This window comes from Macaca fascicularis, chromosome 2 (genome assembly GCF_037993035.2).
Source record: "Macaca fascicularis isolate 582-1 chromosome 2, T2T-MFA8v1.1".
Classification (NCBI taxonomy): domain Eukaryota; kingdom Metazoa; phylum Chordata; class Mammalia; order Primates; family Cercopithecidae; genus Macaca; species Macaca fascicularis.
This window is the reverse complement of record NC_088376.1, coordinates 200,285,419-200,307,949: the sequence shown is the minus strand read 5'-3', so window position 1 is coordinate 200,307,949 and position 22,531 is coordinate 200,285,419.

Below are 22,531 nucleotides of genomic sequence, written 5' to 3'. Positions count from 1 at the left end.
GCCTGTCTCCCATACTAGATAATATTTATGGCAAGAAATTATGTCTTAGTAGCTTTGTCCCTCAAGTGCTTCAGTCCTAAATCTTTGTTGAGTAACAAATAAATACAAATAAATACATATGCTGCTATAAATAACTTATTATTTTTTTGATTATGTTATTTCCTGAAAGAAATCTTCACTGCCTCACCTAAACTAGATTCTCCTGGATGGCTCTTTTGATGTATTTATCAAAATATAGATAACACTTTTATAAATTGAGAAATTCATTAATATTTGTTTCCTACCTTGAAGATAGGTCGTTGAAAGCACAGACCCCATCTGTTGGATGGAATAGCAGAATAGGTAGCTAAGGTTATTATGTGAAAAGTGGAAATAAATAAGAACACAGCAGAAAGATCACAACTGGGATTGTAGGTTTGGTCCTCACCTAGTTTGAGTGACATTTATAGCATTGAAATTAAATGACTGTGTATAGAGTGGAAAAAGAGGATGGAGGAACCAGTGCTGGAGGTTTGGGTGACAGCCACATTTAAGAAATGAGGAAAGAAAAACAAATGAAGGAAAGAAGTAGAAACAGTGACCAAAGAGGGAGGAGAGTTAGAAAATGCAGAGTGGTGAAAGGTAAGGAAAAAAGACTTTCAAGGAAGGAGGGTTTAACAACACCGCGTGCCATAAACAGGTCAAGTAGCACCAGAAAAAGGTAATGAAATGTGAACATTCTAGGTGATACCTGAGGAATTAATTTCAATCATGCAGTGGGAGTTTAACCACATAGAGTGAGACTTATAAGAGATGGATTCTTCAAAGCAGCAGCTTTGGAGGACATGTAATATTAAAGGAATTGGGCGGTCGGTGGAAATAAAACATTACAGCGCTTTAAGAGGAAATGAGACCGAGTTTAAAGTCAAATCTGTGGACCCAAACCAGTCAGTCCTGTCATAGCATGGGCAGTGAGGTTATTTCTACATTAATAAATAGCATATTACAGATGTACCAGGTGTGAATAAAAATTCTGATTTTCTGCAAACTTATTTTTAACTATAAGCGATATAGCATATGTAATAAAACAGAAAATAAAAGTTTGATATTTATTAGCAAGTATAGTCTTTTCTCCAATCAAATATTATAGAAAAATCAAATATTACCTTTGAAATACCCACAAGATAAATATTAATACTTAATACATGCACATTTTAAAAGTACATATTTGCCTGAACAGTCTCTAAAATTAAAACAAAAGTATTGGGCTTTTCTGTTTGTTTGTTCTTGTTTTTTTTTTACTATTTTGTATATTCAATAGACATTACCCATTCACTCGAGTATTTATTGCAAGCTTATTTTGAACCAGGTATCGCTCCAGGTTTTTTCATGTTTTCCCTAGGGGCAATTGTTCAGTATTTGTTAATTCATTGGTCACAACGACATTACATATAAAATACAACTACTGCAAATTAGAAGAATCAATTCTATTGCATTTGTCGGTTGACGTATGTTTCCCTCATTTGGCTATGAGCTCCTTAAAGAAAAAGAAATGTTATTTTCATTGTGCATTCTCAGCAAACGTTCTGATGCCTGGAGCAAAATAGCTCCTCAGTCAGTGTTAGTGAGTAAGAGAACAAAGAGGCAAAATAAAGTAAAAATGTTAGGTTTTCTGTTTCAATTGAAGGTCCATCCAGAAAAGACATGATTTCTGCAAATAGCAATTTCACACTTTACCAACTTCAGAAGTGAGAAACCAGGAACACTGAATGGTGAACCAACCACAGAAGGCACCAGTAAGTACGTTCATGAAACGCAATTTTCTTCCTATTGATTGTAAATTTTGTGAGTGCTTTTGGGTTAGGAATGGGGGAAAAGGAGACAGGTCAGCTGGACAGTAAGTGGTCTTTGGATGGTTAAAGAAACATACTCTACATAGAAATTCCTTTTCACTGTAGATACAGACCTTCTGTCCTTCCATTAAAAAAAAGGAGGTGAAGCCGTTATTTGAAGAAGCTTGAAGCTACTGCTTACCTCATGTGCTAGCTAATCTCCAGATTCCACTGGTTACTTCCTCGAATTATTCTTCTGCTGCTGTCCTTTTTGCTACACATTCTGTTTCCCCAGGTTTCAAAATCACCCTTCTTACACACCTCTTTAAAGTCAAAGGTCTTTTTTACTTCAATTTCAAACACCATCCCAATACTTCCTTCTAAGATTTACTGAAAGAGTATGTCCTCTGAGAACTAAGAGAACTGAAATCTTCATGATGCTAATGTGCTAAACACAATTTTAAATGTAGCATAAAGATAACTTCATGTCATTTCTGAGTTGTTTGGCTTCCTCAGTATTTGTGCCTGGAATTGTATGTGTCACATTCATGTATAATATATTGTGATTTAATTTAAAAATTTCAGAAGGACAGGTATTGTCTTGTCCTCATTTTCACAGTCCTCAATACAGATCATGAATATGCATCTATTTAATCATAAATTCACAGCTTACCATTAATAACTGGGTGATCGTGGTAAATTATTTAACTTCTATGCAGTTTAAAGTCTATGCTGAAAAATAGATATTATCTGGTGTAACTGTATCATTTATTTGTCAAAGAGATATTTTTGTGAATGGTAAATAATACCAAGTACCCTCGTAAAAGAGACATAAAGCTGGACTGTTCAAGATAATCCAGGACGTATATGGTCCCCCTACTAGTAATAGTTCCTGACATTACTAAATGAGAAAACACCCAGAAAACACTTAGACTTAGAAATTAGATCTATAGATGTTAGAATATTATTAATATTTGTATATATTATCATTGGCTTAGAAAAACCCTTGAGGCCATTGTTGATGTATACTAAGTGTCACTCTATTGCGACAATTAGACGATTCACGACAGTGTGATTATTGTTCCACTTTTGTTTCTTTTACATTTTTTTGACAGCATATTTCAAAGTTAAACAATTCTCATCGTCAATACATTTCTATAATTTGAATGCAATGAAGAAAATATCTTAATGAACTAAAAAACTGTTTGTTAGAATTCTATCCTTGTTACGGATTTAGAAGAGCTGTTCAATTTTTTGAATGAGCCTGAAAGATTATTTTGAAATGTTTCTCAGTCTCCCATTCTAAAAGCAGAATCATTTTAATTCCTTTAATTTCTCCTCCTGAGTATAATTTTTCAGCTTCTTCATTTATGTGACTCTCCAATGAATCCTACACAAAGTTCATTAAGCTCCTTAAGGACCTCAAATTGGACAGTATCCTTGTCTAATAATGCCAAAATGTTGAGTATAGCAAGAGGATAACACTGAAATTGCTATATGCTAATTTGGCATTCTAGTAAAGCATTTCCATATGTATATTGAGTATCATGCTTTATTTGTTACTGTGTATGAAAATAAATATCGCTCTTGTCTCTGAGGAGTTTACAATAATGAAACAAAAAAACTACAGCCTTCTTTAGGTCATTAAAATCTTTACTCTGTTGTAGACCCTGGACTGAAAGCTCTGCGAGGACCCAGATCTTTTTTTGTTTTATATTACTACTGTATAACAAGCTCTTATCCATGACACAACATGGCCTACTAGCAAATATTTGCTAAATAAATGAATGAGGAGATGAAAAAAAATGAATAGAACACAGATGTGAGAATGCTAAATAAATGTGGTAAATCATATATTAAAGCTATATACAAATAGAAATATCAGATGCTAATACCTATTAATCCATTTAATCAAGAAATATTTATTGAACACCTCTCCTGCCAAACACTAAAAATATAAAAGAAAACTAAGATACTGTCATTGCTCAATTATTAACATAGAAAAAAATGGATTAGATAAAATGATAGCAAATAATCTCATATATGTGAAAAGAATAATGCAATATGAACCATCAAGTTCAGCCCATAATTACAAAGATAATTTAATCATAAGAAATAAATTTTAGGTAATTATGATACTAATTAAAAGTGAAAAATTAATCATGGCAGTACTTGACAAAAAGTCTTTAGAAAATACCCAAATATTTCTGGTATTTGTGTGAGCAAAACAGAAATACAAGAAATTATTCTTAACACACACAGTTTAAATTAGAAATATTGATAGAGATTATTCTAAAAGGATGAGTCATTAGAAAACGTCCCACTCAAACCAGAAACAAAGCCTCTCCATTGCACTGTGTTTCAACCATCTGGAAGTTATTATTTTTCTTAAGGAAACAACAAACAAGTTTATAGATACTAGAAAGGAAGAGATGTAATGGTAATTGTGTGTGTGTGTGTGTGTGTGTGTGTGTGTGTGTGTGTGTGTGTCTGAGAGCGAGAGAGTGACTATGCAGAGATATTCATCAAAATGTCAGTAATTACTATCTTGAAGAAGATGAAACTGCAGGGACTGTCATTCTGTTTACAATTTTGTATTGGGATGATGGGGGTGGTCATAGCTTTGCATTAAAAAGCACATTCCCTTACCACATGGAGCTGCACTGAAGAAGAAAAACGTCACTCTAACCAAATAACCCACGTTGTAATGCGTGACATGATAGGAACCCTTACAAAGAGAACACGGGAGGAAATAACCAATGGAATGTCAGGACATATCTTGGAGACAAAATAAATGTTTTCAAGGGTGTAAAAATAATGTGCGAAATTAAGGAATATAAAAACATAATTTATTCTGCTAGAGAAAACAATTCTATATGGTTAAGAGTGTTGAGTATGGGGGAAGAAGAGAAGGAACAGAGAGTAATATATTTGAAAAGGTGGATTTGGTCAGATTGTAAAACTTGCCTATTATGCCAAACAGATTAGGCTTAATTTCATACCAGAGGTAACCATACTTTTTTTTTTCACATATACCTAAATGAATTGTTAAAAACTATTCAATCCTTGAAATATGGCTATATTAGATACAGGCTAGCTTCATCTTTAATTCACATAAACTCACTTCTGAGTGAGTACAGTAGGTACTTAGACAGGTAAACATGTAAGCAGATAGATAAACAATCAGACAGATGGATTAGAAAAAAATGTATTACCTGGCTAAATAAGGAACTGCCTCTTTGAAATTCCTGAAGAAAAGAAGCTCTTTTCACTTTGCTTTCAGGGAAATCACTCTTAGAAGCTATAAATCTTGAAATGTCCCTTTGTTTCTGACCCTGGAGATGTTTTTTACCTGGGAAATTCAGAAAATATCCAAGTGGATGACAAAATAGACGAAGATAATTATGAAAGGAGTTTTGGGAAAGGAGACCTGTAGAAAGCAAATTGTTCTCAGAAAGATTTATTTTAGGGGAAATATATATAGAAATGGAAGATCCAGAAATGTATTTCATTAGAAATATCTATGACCTCATACTGTATGTCCTAGAACGTCCTCCTGTGGCGAACAGGTTGAAGCATCTTCATTTGCAGACCACTTCCATTGACAAGAAAATGCTGCTATCTAAATATACTTCACATAGATATAAAAGCCACCTGAGGCTCTTTGTCTTTTAGAAAGATGTCTGACTATCACATCGCTATTACATCTCAAGTGCCTAAGTCTGAGCCAGAGACACAGAAAATAATTAATAATATCTATAATTGGTATCAATAAAGTAATCAATACACACACTGATAAGCAAGTGAGTAAACTGGGAAGTACAAAGCCAGGAAAGATGTTGTTTCCTAAACTTGAAACTGGACAAAAGAAGGTATGATCTAATGCCAATAGACAGTGGGGAAACCTAGCAAGTCCTGTCTGTTCAGATTCTTCTTGCCTTCTCTATTGTAACATTTCTTCCTCCCGTGTATCAGGCAGGACCCTTTCTGGAATGGGGGGCTCTTACGACCTACTATCAAACAAGGTAGGTCAGGTAATTTCTTTATGGCCAGCTCTTACACAGAAAGGTAGGAAAACGTTTGAGCAACATTTTTAGATCTGATGGCTGGCTTTGAGATAAAAGGTTTCTGGAATCCATGACTGCCACAAGGAGGAAGGATTCTAGTTTCTACGGCTAGTCCCCGGGGGAGAATGAGGGGTGAGGAACAGGTGGGCAGGGCAAAGTCAGAGTTAAACTTGAGTTTTGAGGCTGCTTCTGAGACCTTGATTTGGGGGTATCATTTTCCGAGCCCCAACTACCTGAACTTTAGTAGGAATTTAACTGAGGTTTCTTGTTTAACTTAGGGTGAGATAGTCTTCTGAAGCAGTTTTTCATTTGTTTCTTCTGTTTACTCACACTTGTCAACTACTATGCACCACTTTTTATGTTAAAATCACAGTTTGGAGAATCTTTTTTTTTCACTCTCAAAACCCAGACAGAAGTTGAAAACTTATTTGTCAACTTTCTGCTCCTGCAGGTATTTTATTTTTTCAAACTCACATGTCACGCCATGCAGAGTTCTTCAGATATTCTGGTTTATGTAGGGATCTTTGCTTTGACTTCACTCTTATAATCCAATAAAGCCCTTGTATCTTGTCCCAGTTTAGACTTTAAAACCAAGTCTAGTTGGTTGCCAGTACAATACTTTCCCTCTCCTTACACTGCCTACCACAAAGCTACAGAAGCATCAACTCCTGCACTTACGCTCTGGTTTTCAATTTGCTGGTTCTTTTCTCTGTTTCTGGAACCTAGTTATTGTCTTCCTTTTTTTTCTTTCCAAGATTAACAGGTATAAACATGAATTTTTGACTATATTTTCTTCAGAATTTGTATGCATTTGTAGGGACAGAATTTTGAAGTTTTCTTATTTTGCTATGTGTCATAACAAGTTATGCATTCTTGTTTTACTTACATGTGAACATTTTCACATGAATTTTATACCCAATTTGTCAATAATTCTATAGTCTATATATAGATTAATTTAAAGAGTATTGATTAGAGGCAATGCATACATTGATCCCTTACCAGTATTTTCCTATGTTGGAAATTGCATTGTCCCATGTTGTAAATTGAAACATGTAAATAATTAATACTAATAACTGACCTGTAATTAATACCACAGATCTTTCATTTGTAGAAATTTGTTGTTGCTACCTTTAAATAGAGGCCCTACTTTCTTTTCCCCATCAAGATACTTTCACAGGCCAAAATAGTAGTTATTGAATTTTGCCTTGAGTTTGAAGTTTTCCAAGAATTCACTATAACACAAGTAGTCAGGTACCACTTGACTGTGTATGTCATAAAATTTTTTGATCCTAGTTTAGATTATAATAGTGCAAAGTTAGCCTGGCCCAGTTCCAATAAACTGTTTCTAATCATTACCAGAGTTTTAATGAATTCATTATGAGATTTTCTATTTTAGCTCTAGCATCACTTTTTCATTTATGTTTAATAAAAATAAACTGTTTTCATTTTCCAGATATGTTTGACTACATTTGTGTTTTAATTATTCCCAAATCGTTACACCTAACTTCCCACCTAAGCCACATTGTCCCTACAGGTCTCTTTAGTTATCCACGCACTGTAGTTACCTGCTTTACTTCCTCCTTTCAAAAAGATGCTCATTACTACTTTAGCAATCCTGACACTTTGTTTTCTCTTCTACATCTCCCAACTGTCTCGTTTTTCATATAAGGATATGGAATGTTCTATTCCTTGATGCTAAACTCATTTCTTTTTGCTCCTACATTTGGTGCTTTTAAAATGCCATATCAAAAAACTTATGTTTCAGGTAACGAGTATGAGTATTCATGACCTTTTTCTTTATTGTAGACAAATTTGCCTTTATCGTTATTATTTACTTTAATAAATCATAATACTATATGACCATAATAAATAATTTAAACTAAATTCCGTGCCTCAACAATTGACAAATTACCAAGAGAAAGTCATAGAGTGGTGTTCATAAGAAGACTCATCAGAGACCAATCGTCACTGTGTGGCTTTATTTGGTGTAGGTTTCTAAAATAACTGGAGCTCTAATTTTAGAAAGTATTAGCACAAAATGGATAATTTATATGTACGCAAATACTTGCTAGTAAAACATCTTTGTAGGAGTCATAGTTCATAAATATATTTTTCCACATCGCCAACTTCATTCATTTTCTCATAGTCACCCTTTAGTAATATTTATTGAATTAAATTCTGTTAGAATCAGCCCACCAAACACAACTCGGAGGTTCTATATTTCTGAGTCCTTCACCTCAGCAATGTAAAGTTAGAAAGGTCAGTTGTTAGGCGCTTTAGATGTTCATCTGGATCACCTTAACAGTTTTTGCAAATGTGAAATAAATGAGGTCTATCAGGAAAATGTCCTGAAGTTACTTCTGAAGAGCTGGAAAGTCCTTTTATCCAATATATTAGACAAATAATTTAACAAAAAAAAAAAAAAAAAAAAAATCCAAGTCATTGAAAATATCTATAAAGAACTCAGTTTGGAGTCAGCAGTCCATTCCAAAGCTTTTTGTTGTTCCTTTTAAATGAATCCAGCATCTATTTTCAATAACTTTAATGGAATGTAACTTTTCCAGTGATTCTCATATAAAATTTTATGAAGATCTTGTTGAAATACAGATTGCTGGGCTCCATTCTTAGAGTTTCAGATTCAGTAATTGGGAATTGGGGTTCAAAAAGTTGCATTTTAAACAAGTTCCTGAGGATTACTGATGCTGATGGTCCTTGTGCCTGCCACACTTGGAGAACCAGTGAATCACTATATGCACTATTTTTTACGTTATGCATAGATTGTTGAACCCCTCCTATTAATATCCTGTATAATGCTATATTTTGTATTTGAATATAACAGTTAGGACTCTGTTAGTCAAAGTTTAGCATTTTCTTTCTTTCTCTTTTCCTTTCTTTTTCTTTTTAAATATGCACTTATTTTTAACTTATTGCCCTTTATAACATTTTTGAGATGACCAATTAGTAGTGTTCACTAGGCAATGGGTCAAAGATGACTATGGATCAAAGTTTGTATTATGCACTTACTTATTTAGCCACTCTTTGTTTCTCATCTTGTTCCAAAAGGATCTAAAACAGGTCAACCAAAGTAAAGCTAATGAAACCACAGACTTAACAAAACTGGGACCTGATTTCTGCAGCCCCCTTTTCTGGACTGAGTCATCCTGGTCCTACTTAACTTACCACAACTCAAGAAACCACAGTGGCCAAAAGAAGAATCATAATGATGATGGTGAGTTAACCCTGAACTCTTGTCTCATTTTCAAACACATTCCAAATACATATTCCACAGCATGCCTGACTTTACTACACAACAATCAGCAGGAAAGTCGCCTTAACACCCCCATCTCTCTGCCACAACAATCAGCAGGAAAGTCACCTCAACACCCCCATCTCTCTGCCACAACAATCAGCAGGAAAGTCGCCTCAACACCCCCATCTCTCTGCCACAACAATCAGCAGGAAAGTCGCCTCAACACCCCCATCTCTCTGCCACAACAATCAGCAGGAAAGTCGCCTCAACACCCCCATCTCTCTGCCACAACAATCAGCAGGAAAGTCGCCTCAACACCCCCATCTCTCTGCCACAACAATCAGCAGGAAAGTCGCCTCAACACCCCCATCTCTCTGCCACAACAATCAGCAGGAAAGTCACCTCAACACCTCCATCTCTCTGCCGCTTGCCACAAAGCAGTTGCAATGTATTTACCATCAACCGAGAAAGAAATCTATATTTATCCGGATGTGGAAGATGCTGAATTTACCGACAATTGACAAATTAGTCTGGAATGAGAATGCATATAAAAATAGCCTACAGTGTGCCATTATGTTGTGACATAAATATATTGTCTCTTCCCTCAATTTATGCCAGAGGCAAATGAACAATGTTTCTGCAACATGAGTAATTTCTCATCTACGTTAGTCTGCCTTTATTTTTTTTTCTTTTATCTCTCTGAGTTTTCAACAGAGATAAGGGAAAATCGTAATAACCTTAGTGAACACCCAATGAAATCCATATAAGTAATTAGTAAAATCTCCATAGGCTATGTGTCTAATTTCTAATTTAGTAGAAAATTAAATTTAAATTTACTATTTCTCACTCCCCATAGCAGTATATTTATTTGTATATACGTATGCATACACTCATATTTCTGTAATAGCAACCTACTCTATATCTTAATATAAAATTCTTAGACTTTTCATAATGTAGTCAGACAGATTTTTGCTCTTGGCTCCAAATGAATGATTTGACATTTTTGGCCCCAAATCAAATCATTTTCAATGAGGCGATATAGTTTAGCAATTAAGAATATAGATCAGAAATGCTTGTATTCAAAGCCAACTTTATTTTTGTTCTCTGTATGATATTTGGTTAAGTTAGCTATCCTCTCACAACCTCCATTTCCTTACCTTTGAAGCAAATATCAACTACACAGTCTTATTTAGGTACTAAATCCATATTATATACAAACCTATAGTTTAATGTGTGATATTTAATCTTATTGAATTATGAGCAGTGCTAATGTTAGTAATTATTTAATATTATTAGTCACAAAATAAATATAGCAATAATATAGGCTTATTCAGTATACTTTGTCAACCATCCTGGCCACTGATCCCAACACAGCACTGACAACATTTTAGTTTATTTTCCTTAAAGATCATCTTTGAGTATTAACTTGTAAAGCTACCACATAAACTAGATACTCGTGTATCTTTCTCTTTTAGATTTTACAGAGCTTTGCTTAACATATGTGTAACTTTAGTTAATTCTGTAACAGCCAAATTCTACTGAAGCCAAGGTAACAGATCCCCTTCTACTCCCACCTTCCGTAATCATTCACTGCACTCTCATTATTTATTAACTACATTACAGATAAATGCTAATGTTTACAAGAGCTGCTGAAGATCATAGACCCGGGTTCAGTGGGTGCTCATTATACACTTTTGAATAATAAAGCCAAGATCAGCACAAATCTACTAGATATGGGAAAGATCACAATGTTTGTATAAATTATTATGTGTAATTGTCACTTCAAAATTGGGAAATAAAACATTCTCAACATGAATGTCAGTCAATGTTAGGTCAAATTTTTTTTTTCAGTTTGTATTATGGCAGTTCCTTAATCTCAGATGCTTGAGGATAGAAATAAGATATTTATTAGAGAAATCCTTTACCTAAAGCTCAGCAGAAGAAGGTTTACACTCATATTTTGACTCACTTTTGAGGCTGCTTCCAGCTCTCTTTGTAAAAATGCCTGACTCAAGGAAAGGACAGAAAATGCACAAGAAAAGCCTGGAGCATCATAGTTCCAGAAAATAAGAAAGTGTAAAACAAAAACGTAAGAAAACAAGAGAAAACACAGAATGATGGGATATGCAACAGGCATACAGGAGCCAGCTGACCGAGCTCCCAGTGGCCAAAGCTGGAACAATTCGAACAAAATAAACAAATTAAAGAAGTAGTATTGTATTGTATTCTAATGTATAAAATAAGTGACCACCAGTTCATACTGATATAAACAAGCTAGTAGCTAACTAAGTAGATGAAGAAAAGAGAAGAATCTCTTGTTCAGAAGAATTTCAAACAATTTATATAGATATTCCACCCTAAAAGAGATGGAACACAACCCCCACTCTTTAACTGTAGGCTGTACATAGTAAATTCCTTTCAATGAGTAGAATACATAAAGAAAACAAAAGAGTAACTTTACAGTGGAAAAACCTGGCAAACACTACTCTGGTTAGGTGATCAAGGTTAACATTAACAGTCACAAGTCATGCTGATAGAATATACCCTTGATACCACGTGATCAGAACGGCACAGCCTTGGTTCATCTTGTGCTACTGTAACAGAATACCTGATACATGGTAATTTATTTAAAGAAAACCAAAACAGAAATGTATTTTCTCACAGTTCTAGAGGCCAGGAAGTCCAAGATTAAGGCAGCAGCATCTGGTGTCTGGTGAGGGTCTGCTACACCCTCACACGGTAAAAGGCAGTAGAGCCAACGGGAATGACCACCATGTCCTCACACAGAAGAAGAGAGAGAACCTAATGCTATCTGCAGGGGCCTTTGAAAACAGGATGCTGAGAATAGATAGGGCTCAAGGACAGTATCTCCAATTGAACTTTTAATGAACTCCCGTAGGCGCCAAGAAGGCGGGCAGATAAGGAAGAGCATAGAAACAAGGAACTGAGTAGAAGGTTACATGTGGGTAAAGAAAGTTTGTTTTGCATTGCATTCTTTCTGCTGACCGTGGGGTTTATGGAGTATAAATAAAGTGAGGCGGAGGCTCTGAGTGCGGCCGCCATGTTCTCTGTGTGTCTTTGTCTTTTGTGTGTTCTTTCATTCTCCACCACCCCCGGCGCGGACCCCAACAATATCCCTTTTTAAAGCAGCATTAATCCATTCAGAAGGGCAGAGCCCTCGTGACCTAAACACCTCCCAGAAGGTCCCATCTCCCAGCACTGCTGCACTGGGCATCAAGTTTCCAACACATGAATCTGGAGGGAGGCATTCAGACCACAGCAGGTAGGTTACTTTTACGGTATTCCTCCCCAAAAGCTACAAATCCCAGTTAAATCATGGCAAAAACATCAAACAAATTTCATCTGAGGGGTATTCTACAAAACATCTCTCCAATAATTCTTGAAATTGTCAGTGGTATAAAAAACAAGGGAAGTCTGAGAAACTGTCCCAGCCAGTAGGAGCCTAAGAAGGCGTGACTACTGGATGTAATCTGGTATTCTGAATAAGATCCTGGAATAGAAAAAGAACTTTGGAGGTAACCTGAGGAAATATGAATAAAGTAAGAGATTTAATAATATATCAATATGCATTCAGTAATAGTGACAAATATACCATTCTAATGTGAGATATTAGTAACAGAGGAAGCTGGGTCTGGTATATACAATAACTGTCTGTGCTATCTGCACCATAATTTTGTAACTCTAAAACGTTCTAAAGTAAAAAATTACTTTTTACAAGATCCATTTGTGCCCTATTAGAATAATTTAGTATGCATTTCAAGAGTTTCAAATTCAAACAGTCTTCACCAAAGAAAGAACTTTCTGTTGTTTTCTAAAATTGCACGAATATATAGGTAGCTTTCATTCCCATATATTGACTATGACACAAAGATATTTAACAAATTATTTGAGCATGGTATAATTGAGCAGAAATGGTGGGTGGGTGTAATTTTAAGTATCACAAATACAATTGCAATTGATTTTCAGTAATTCTCGCTCTGAGCAGAGCTGGTTTTGTATTTGAAAATTGCTCTGAGAGAAAGCTAAAGCCACAAACAGACCTGACACATTATCGTTGTTATTTTAAAGGAAAAGTAAAATCCCCAAATCACAAATAATTGAATTTTTCTTCTCCCCTAGTTCTTTTCCTCAGTTACATTGAAGGTACTTGTAAGAGTATGTGCAATACTGTGCATAGATTCTTTAAGAAAGCAATTTTTAATAATTATTTTAACAACAAGAATTATTTTCTGTATTATTCATCTTCCTGGAGCAATTTCTCTCCTTATTTGGTTATACAATTAACTAAAATGATGGTGAATGTTACGCCTTTAAAACAAAACTGAATTAAATGATAACGCAGTAATCCATCAATTCCAAAGAGCCTACCGATGGATTCAAACGACTTAGCATGTAGACACCATGCTGAATTCATATTATATTTAATGCTTTGTACTCACCATTATAGCAGGGAACAAAAAATATTGTTTTAGTTAATTTCTCACTGTCAGTGCCTGAAAAGTTTAATAATCAAAGGGATTATTTTTTACCTGTATGTGAAAATGGACAACACTATTTGACAGCCCCTTTTAAAATATTTCAAATACCAGATGCACAGCAGTAGTCAATAGGAAAAAAAGATCATTTAAACCTAGTATTAGTTACCAAAACAACTATTTATGATCAAATGTATTATACTATTACATTTACATTCCTTTTCTTTTTCCAAGGCATTTTTTTGTAAAAAGCACTTTCAATAGTTTTGTATTTGTGTATATGTGCAATAAATTTTTAATATTTCAATTATAGCTCTATAAACAAACTGTATAATGAAATTCTAACTATGAATGTGCTTTTGCTTTACACTAACCAAAAACACCTAGTCATCTATAGATAGTATTTCATTCATCAACGAAATAGTTTCATTAATGTTTCTCCACTTAAACTAAACAAAAGTCACTTTTACCTGAATGGTTTTATAATTCTAGAAAGTAACAGTTCTGCAGAAACAAAATAATATCCGTTGAAGTTTAGAATTTCTAAGATTCTTGAAGTCATACATTGTCTTTAACATAACTTTAGTCCAGAATAGTCAACATTTCAGGCCACATTTTATTAGTTGTGTTACATTTCCTCCAAAATTCAAATGGGGGATACTTCAAATAGCAAACCATATGGTCTGTTCCACATTAAAAGTTCTCTTTTTTATTTCTGGAGGAATTTCTATACATCAAAAATATACAGTAATATCTAAAGATACTTACTGTACAAGGGAAACATTAATTGGAATTTCTTTACCCCTCCTTAGCAAGAAGATTATGGAACAAAGGTGGAGACTTAAGGGAGGGGAGTCAACTTGCCCAGTTCTTCTCATGGTTCAGAGCCAGCCTTGCTCAGTCTTCTCACCCAAAGTGACATGCTTTGAATGGCATCGTCATTTATTTTTCCTTAGTGGACTCCAATCATGGGTCACTCACAGTGAAATGAAAGGAAGGCCTTTTCTTCCTTAATTGAAGAATACCAAAGGAAGAAAGGAGACACAAGAAAAATGACCACCATGAAAAGGAAATTAAAATAATTTTATTGAACTGGCTGCATTCCTAGCCACCTACTGTATGAAGTAATAACAATCAGTCACATTACCGCACATGATTAATACTTATGGCCAATCCTTACATCCTCTACCATCTATCCATCAGTATCTCAAGGAGATGTTAATCATATTACTTCTCAGCAGACTCTTCTCTGTTGCAACGTTGTCATTTCACCTGCCTTGTATGAAACAGTCTGCAAAATGCAACATTTAAGTCAGTTAAGTGTGGTAGAGAATGGAGCTTTTTTTAAATGGTACACATAACATTTTAGGAAACAACAGTGTAATCAAATCAACTGCAAATCCAAATTATTTTATTTTGAGATACACCTCAACATTTAATATGTGGCTGTAATTTATCACCAAAGAAAAGTTGAGGTAAAAACATTTTTTTAATCTAAATTCTCTCTTCTATGCTCTTATAGAACATTTTTGCCTTCACTGTAATAAATTCTCATTTCTGCTAAAGTGGAAGTTTAGGAGTAGGTTAGCAGTAGCCCTCAGAGTTTAGGCTGCAGCACCCTTCACACAGGAGCCTTTAATATTTAGGGGAATAATAGCCTATAAGTTATGGAAGTAATGATAATAGCTTTCATTTGTATAGTGCTTAAAGTTTTGCAGTACTTAGGCATATATTATCTGATTTTAGTGGTAGGTTTTATTTTTCTCCTTTTAAATATAGAGAAACTGAAGTTGAGAGATCACACAAGTAAAAATGACTGCAGTTAGACTTTTTATTAAATATTGACTATACATTTTGTGTTACTTTAACTCCGCACTTTTATACACTGATAAAAGAGTGATATTAATTATAATTTTATAAGCTGTCTTCCTCTGATATAAAAATTCCTATCATCCAAGAAAACTTAGGAAGTGCCAAAGCTGTGGTAGGTGTATGGTATTTTCACACTTATTAAATTAATTGGGGAGCAACCCAATTATTCTTTTAAAAATGTCCCATTTTATGAATAGAAATAGGAGTTATGCCAGGAGAAAGATAATTAAGAGATATCATCAAGATGGCCGACTAGAGCACCCAGTACTCACCTTCTCTACAAAGAAGGACCAAACAGCAAATAGACAACCATACATCAAATAGAGCATTTAAGGGAGAGTATGAATTCAGCAAGGAAGTGACAACAACCCAGGCCCAATAACTCCTGCGTCTCCACATCCAACCATATCCACCCAAAGACATGGAAACTCAAGATGGCCGCATAGAGAGGCAAGTGAAGCAGCCTGGAGGATCAGCTCCAAGCCACAAGGGACTACACACTGTGGGGAAAAGGAAAGGAGATCCCAGCAACGATATTCCCGTCATAGACATTCGTAATCCTCACCACAGGAGAGTCTCTCTGCCCTCACAGTCTCTGAGCCTAATATAGTGAACTACCTGGAGTCCGTACAACTGCACTGGTCCAGAGAGAAACTTCATACTGGTCTTCCAATACCCCCCAGAACCCAAGCCACGCAGCACAGTGCTATTTTAGGAGTGGAGACGTGACACGACCAGACTACATTCTGCCCTGGGGTCCAACAACTCCTGCATCTCCACATCTTTGGAGTGCTGTCAACATTCACCCAAAACCACCCAGGGGGCTGTGGCATCACAACACTAGCTGGGCCCTTCAGTACAGCCACATCTCTGACACCTGAGCCCACACAGCATCCTGCACCCCAGAGAACAGCAGTCCCACGCATCAGGGAGGTTACCTCAGGACATAGGGAGCCAAAGCACATGCTCCCCAGAGCCTGAGAGCCACATGCCTGCAACCACTGCCAACTAAAGCAACCTCACTCCCTCCAGCAAGGAGGTTGTCACGCACCAATGCATGCTGCCTGGGGACTCAAAGTCAGGTCTGCCTGGCATGCTCATTATGCCACAGAGCCCCCCAACCCCTATATGTGCCACCCAGAGGCCTATGAATTGGCTCACTCAGGACCCACTCCCAGCACCCATGTGCACTCTTTGGGAGCCCAAGGACCAGCCCAATCAGGGCCCACATGTGCCACGCAGGGACCCAAAGACCAGTCCAAGTGTCAGCCTGTCTGGGGCTCAAGTATGCCATCCCAGAAGCTCAAAGACTGGCACATCCATGGCCCACCACCGGAACTCCTGGTGTGAACATTCACTGTTTGAGAGCTTGAAGATAGGCCCACCCAGAACTTGTCACCACTACTGCTGAATAAACTCATGCCTGTCAGTATCAAAACTGCCATGTGCCTTCATGCACTGACCAGGATCCTGAGGACTGACCTACCCTGGGCCCACCGCTACCACCGCTGATGCTTCTACATGCATCCCAGGGGCTCAGAGGCCAGGCATTCCAGCATGCCAGCCCCTGGAAGAGCTGTACCACAGCCTTCACAAACAACTGCTGAAGAAATCATATGGTGAGTGCACTTCTGCCCTGACTCAGAACCAAAGCCAAAGTACCATACACAACTCACACCACAGACACATCTACAGAAAAAAGCCTTTCATATGAAATCTCCTTCGTAAAATTGGAAGTGTTTATACCAGATGTGCAGATATCAATGTAGAAACACAAACAACATGAACAAGCAAGAAAACATGAAACCTCCAAAGTAACACAATAATTCTCCAGTAATAGACTCCCAAAGTAAAGGAAATGTATACACCTGAAAAATAATTCACAATAATAACCTTAAGGAAACTTCATGAAGTACAAGACAACACAGATAAACAATACAAAGAAACTAGAAAACAATTCATGATCTGAATGAGAATTTCAACAAAGAGACAGACATAGTTAGAAAAGAACCAACCAGATGTCCTAGAAATGAATAATTAAAAGAATATAAATACAAATGCAAATCAACTACAATACAAACTACAATCAAGTGCTTCATCAATAGATTAGATTTCAAGCAGAAGAAAGGATTTTTGAACTTGAAGATAGGTCTGTTGAAATAACTCTGTCAGAAAACAAAAACGGGAGAAGAATAAAAGAGAATATACGAAATTACATGATGGTGGGACATTAAAGCAACCAAATATTTGAATTCTCAGTTCTTCAGAAAGTGAAGAGAAAACAAAATGGATAGATAACTTATTTAGTGAAATAACAGATTAAAACCTACCAAGTCTAGCCAGAGATTTAGACCTCCAGACACAAGAAACTCAGAGATCTCCACATACGTACAATTTAAAAGTTCTCCATGTCACATTATAGTCAACCTGTCAAAAGTAAAAGACAAAGAGAGAATTATGAAAACAGCAACAATAACAACAGAAAAATTAAGTCAAATGCAAGGGAATCCTCATCAAACTAACAGCAGATTTCTTAGCAGACACCTAACAGGATCAGAGAGAATGGGATGATATAATATGCTGAAAGAAAATAACTGGTAACCAAAAATACTATACCTGTTGAAGCTACCTTTCAGAAATAAAATATAAATAAAGCCTTTCCTCAAAAGCAAAAACTAAGAAAATTCATCACTACTAGACCTGTTCTACAAGAAATGTTTAAGGAATTTCTAAATCTGAAAGTGAATGGACCATATTCAGCATCCTGTAATCACAAGAAAGCATAAAAATTAATGATAGAGCAGATACACAAATAAGAAGGAGAAGGAAATAAAAAGTTATCACCACAGAAAACCACTAAACTGTAAAGATAAACAATAAGAGAGGAAGAAAAGAAAAAAAGTATACACAAAACAATCAGAAAACCATGAACAAAATGACAGCAGTAAGTCCTCATCTGTCAATAAGAACTTTAATCTAAAAATATAAACTCCCCAATTATAAAATATAGACTGACTGAATGAAAAAACAAGACCCAACTGTATTTGGCCTTCAATAAACTAACTTCACCTGTAAAGACACAAATAGACTGTAAGTGAAGGGATAAAAAACATGTGTCACATATTTATGATAATATGTAATATTATTATAATATAATGGTAAATCATCAATTCTGCAAGAGGCCATAACAATTATAAATATATCAAAAATAAAAGCACCTGCATATATAAGGCAAATATTATTAGAACAAAAGAGAGAGAGAAACTACAATTCAATAATAGTTGGGGACTTTCAACTCTCTACCCCCAGCAATAGAAAGATCATCCAGAGAGAAAATCAAAAAAAGAATTGTTGAATTTAAACTTCAAGTTGGACCAGATATATAAATATATAGAGAGAAGACATTTAAAGAACATTTAACCCAACAGCTGCAGAATACACATTCTTCTCAACAGCATATGGAACATTCTCCAGGATAGATCATACGTTAGGATGCAAAAATGTCTCAACAATTTTTTTAATCAAAATAATTAGCTAGGTATGGCGGTGCACACCTGTATTCCTAGCTACTTGGGAGACTGAGGTAGGAAGATTGCGTCAACCCAGGAAGTAGGGTTTGCAGTGAGTCATGGTGGTGCTATTGCCTTCCAGCCTGGGGCAACAGAGAAAGACTGCATTAAAAAAATAAAATAAAATAAAATTATGTCAAGTATATTATTTGACCACAGTGAAATAAAACTAGAAAATAATGAAAAGAGGAACTTTGGAAATTATACAGATATGTGGAAATTAAACAATAATCTCCTGAAAGATCAATGCTTTGATTAAAAAGGAAAATCAAAGGATTTCTTGAAAGAAATTAAAACAGATATACAACATACTAAAACCTATGGGATATAGCATAGGAAGTACTAATAGGGTAGTTTACAGCAATACATATCCTACATCAAAAAATAAAAATATTTTACATAAACAACATAATGATGCATCTCAAGGATCATAAAATCAAGAACAAACCAAACCCCAAATGAATACAAGTAAAAAACGAATAAAAATCAGAGTAGAGCTAAACAAAATAGAGATTAAAATATTACAAAGAATCAATAAAACAAAAATTTTTTTAAAAGAACATAAAATTTTAAAAACCATTAGCTCAACTCACTTTCAAAAGAGAGAGAAGACCCAAATAAATAAAATCAGAACAAAAACCAGACAGATGTTATAAATCATACTACAGAAATATAAAGGATCATTAGAGAACAACTAGAAAACCTAGAGAAAACGAATAAATTCCAGGACAAATAAAACCTACCAAGGAGGAACCAAGAAGAAATAGAAACCTGAAAAGACAAATATCAAGTAATAAGATTAAATCAGCAATAAAAAGTCTCCCAACAAAGAAAAGGCCTGGACTGATAACTTCACCACGGAATCCACAAAGTTTTGAAAGAATTAACAGAAATTCTTCTCAAACTATTCCAAGAAATAGATGAGGAGGAAATTCTTCCTAACTCATTTTATGAGTTTAGATTGACACTAATTTCAAAACTAAAGACACAACAAACAAGGAAAACTATAGGCCAATCACCCTCATGAACATAGATACAAAAATTCCCAACAAAATTCTAACAAACCAAATTGAACAGCACATCAAAAAGATACTACATCATGATCAAGTAGGATTTATCCGAGTGGTAAAAGGGTGACTCAACATATACAAATCAATAAATGTAATAAAGAGCAAAATCCTTATGATCATATTAAAAGACGTAGACAAAGTATTTAATAAGATTTATCATCTTCTCATGATAAAAACTATCAACAAATTAGATAAAGAATGAACACACCCTCACACAACAGAGGCTATAGATGACAAGCCTACATCTAACATATACTGAATGGAAAAAACCTGAAAGCTTTTTCTCTGAGAAATGCAAGAAGACAAGAGAGCCAGCTTTCACACTCTTATCCAACATAATCCTGGAAGCCCTGTTAGGACTTCCAACATTAAGCTAGAGAAAGAAGAAAGTGGCCCCCATATTGGAAAAAAGGAGGTCAAATTGTCTCTCTTTGCAGATGACATAATCCTATATGTAGAAAAATGTAAAGATGAGAGAATTCCTAGAGTTTATAAACAAATCTAGTAAAGTTGTAGGATACGAAAAATAAACAGAAAAATCGGTAATGTTTCTATACAACAATAAGAAACTAGCTGAAAAATAATCAAGAATTCCATTGATAATGGCTCCAAAAAAAAAAAACAAACTTAAAAACAAATTTAACCAAACAGATGAAAGATCTCTAAAATTAAAACTACGAAACATTGGTGAAAGAATTGGAAGAGGACACAAAAATATGGAAAGATATCCCATGGATCAAAAGAATTAATATTATTAAAATAATCACACTACTCAAAGCAATCTAAAGATTTAGTGCAATCCCAATTTTAAAAATGACATTATTAACAGAAATGGAAAAAAAAATCTAAAACTTGTATGGAATCACAAATAACCTTGTATAGCCAAGACAATCCTAAGCAAAAGAAACAAAGCTGGAGACATTGTACTATACCCGACTTCAAAATACACTACAAAGCCATGGTAACTGAAACAGCATGTTACTGGTATTAAAAACAAAAAACAACAATAACAACAACAACAACAAAAACAGACATATAGACCAATAGAACAGAATAGAGGAACAAATCCATGTATTTACAGCCAACTGATTTTTAACAAAGGTGCCAAGAACATGCAATGGGGAAAGGACTATCTCTTCCACAAATAGTACTGGGAAAACTGGATGCTCACATGCAGAAAAATAAAATTTGATCCTTGTCTTTCACCCTCTACAAAAATCAACTCAAAATTGATTAAAGACTTAAATGAAAGACCCATAACTATATAAACAACTAGAGGAAAACATAGAAGAACCACTTCAGGACATTTGTCTAGGCAAAGAATTTTTTGAAAAGACAACAAAAGCACAGGCAACAAAAGAAAACATGGACAAATGGGATTGTATGACACTAAAAAGCTTCTGCACAGAAAAGTAAACATTCAACACAGTGAAGAAACAACCTGTAGAATGTGAGAAAAATTGCAAGTTGTATCTGACAAGGGACTGATATCCGGAATATGCAAGGAACTCAAGAAACAGCAAAAGATGAATAATCTAATTTAAAGGATCTAAATAGCCATTTCTTAAATTTGGATATACAGATGGCCAACAAGTATATGAAAAAAATGCTCAGCATATCTAATCATCAGGGAAATGCATATTAAAACCACAGTGAAGTATCACTTCACCCCACGTAGGAAGACTATTATTAAAAAGACAAAAAAATAACAAATGCTGGCTAGGAAGCAGAGAAAAGGAAGCTGAGAGGGAATGTAAACTAGTGCAGCTACTGTGAAGAATAGAATGCAGCAGCCTCAAAAAATTATTAATACAAATAGAACTTCCATATGATTGAGCAATCTCATGACTGGGTATTTACTCAAAGAAAAGGCAATCAGTATTTCCAATAGAAACATCTGCACCTCTGTTTATTGCAGTACTATTTGCAATGGCCAATATACAGAATCAATTTAGGTGCCCCAAAACAGATGAATGTAGAAAGTAAACATGTTGCATATACCCAATTGAATACCATTGCACCATAAAAATGAATGAAATCCTGTCGTTTGCAGCAACATGGATAAAACTGGAGGACATTATATTAAGTGAAATAAGCCAGAAACAGAAAGTTGAACACCACATGTTCTCACGCATATTTTGAAGCCAAAAAGCTTGTCTCATAGGAGTAAAAACTAGAACAGAGGAGACTAGGGGCTGGAAAGAGTAGGGGGAAAGGAGGGATGAGGAGGGAGTTATTAAAGGATTTAAAATTACAGCTAGACAGGAGGAATAAATTATTGTGTTCTATTTCACAGTGGATGATATTGTTAGCAATAATATACTATACACATTGATATAGCTAGAAGGAGGATATTGAATGTTCCCAAGATAAAAAATGATAAATGTTTGAGGTGA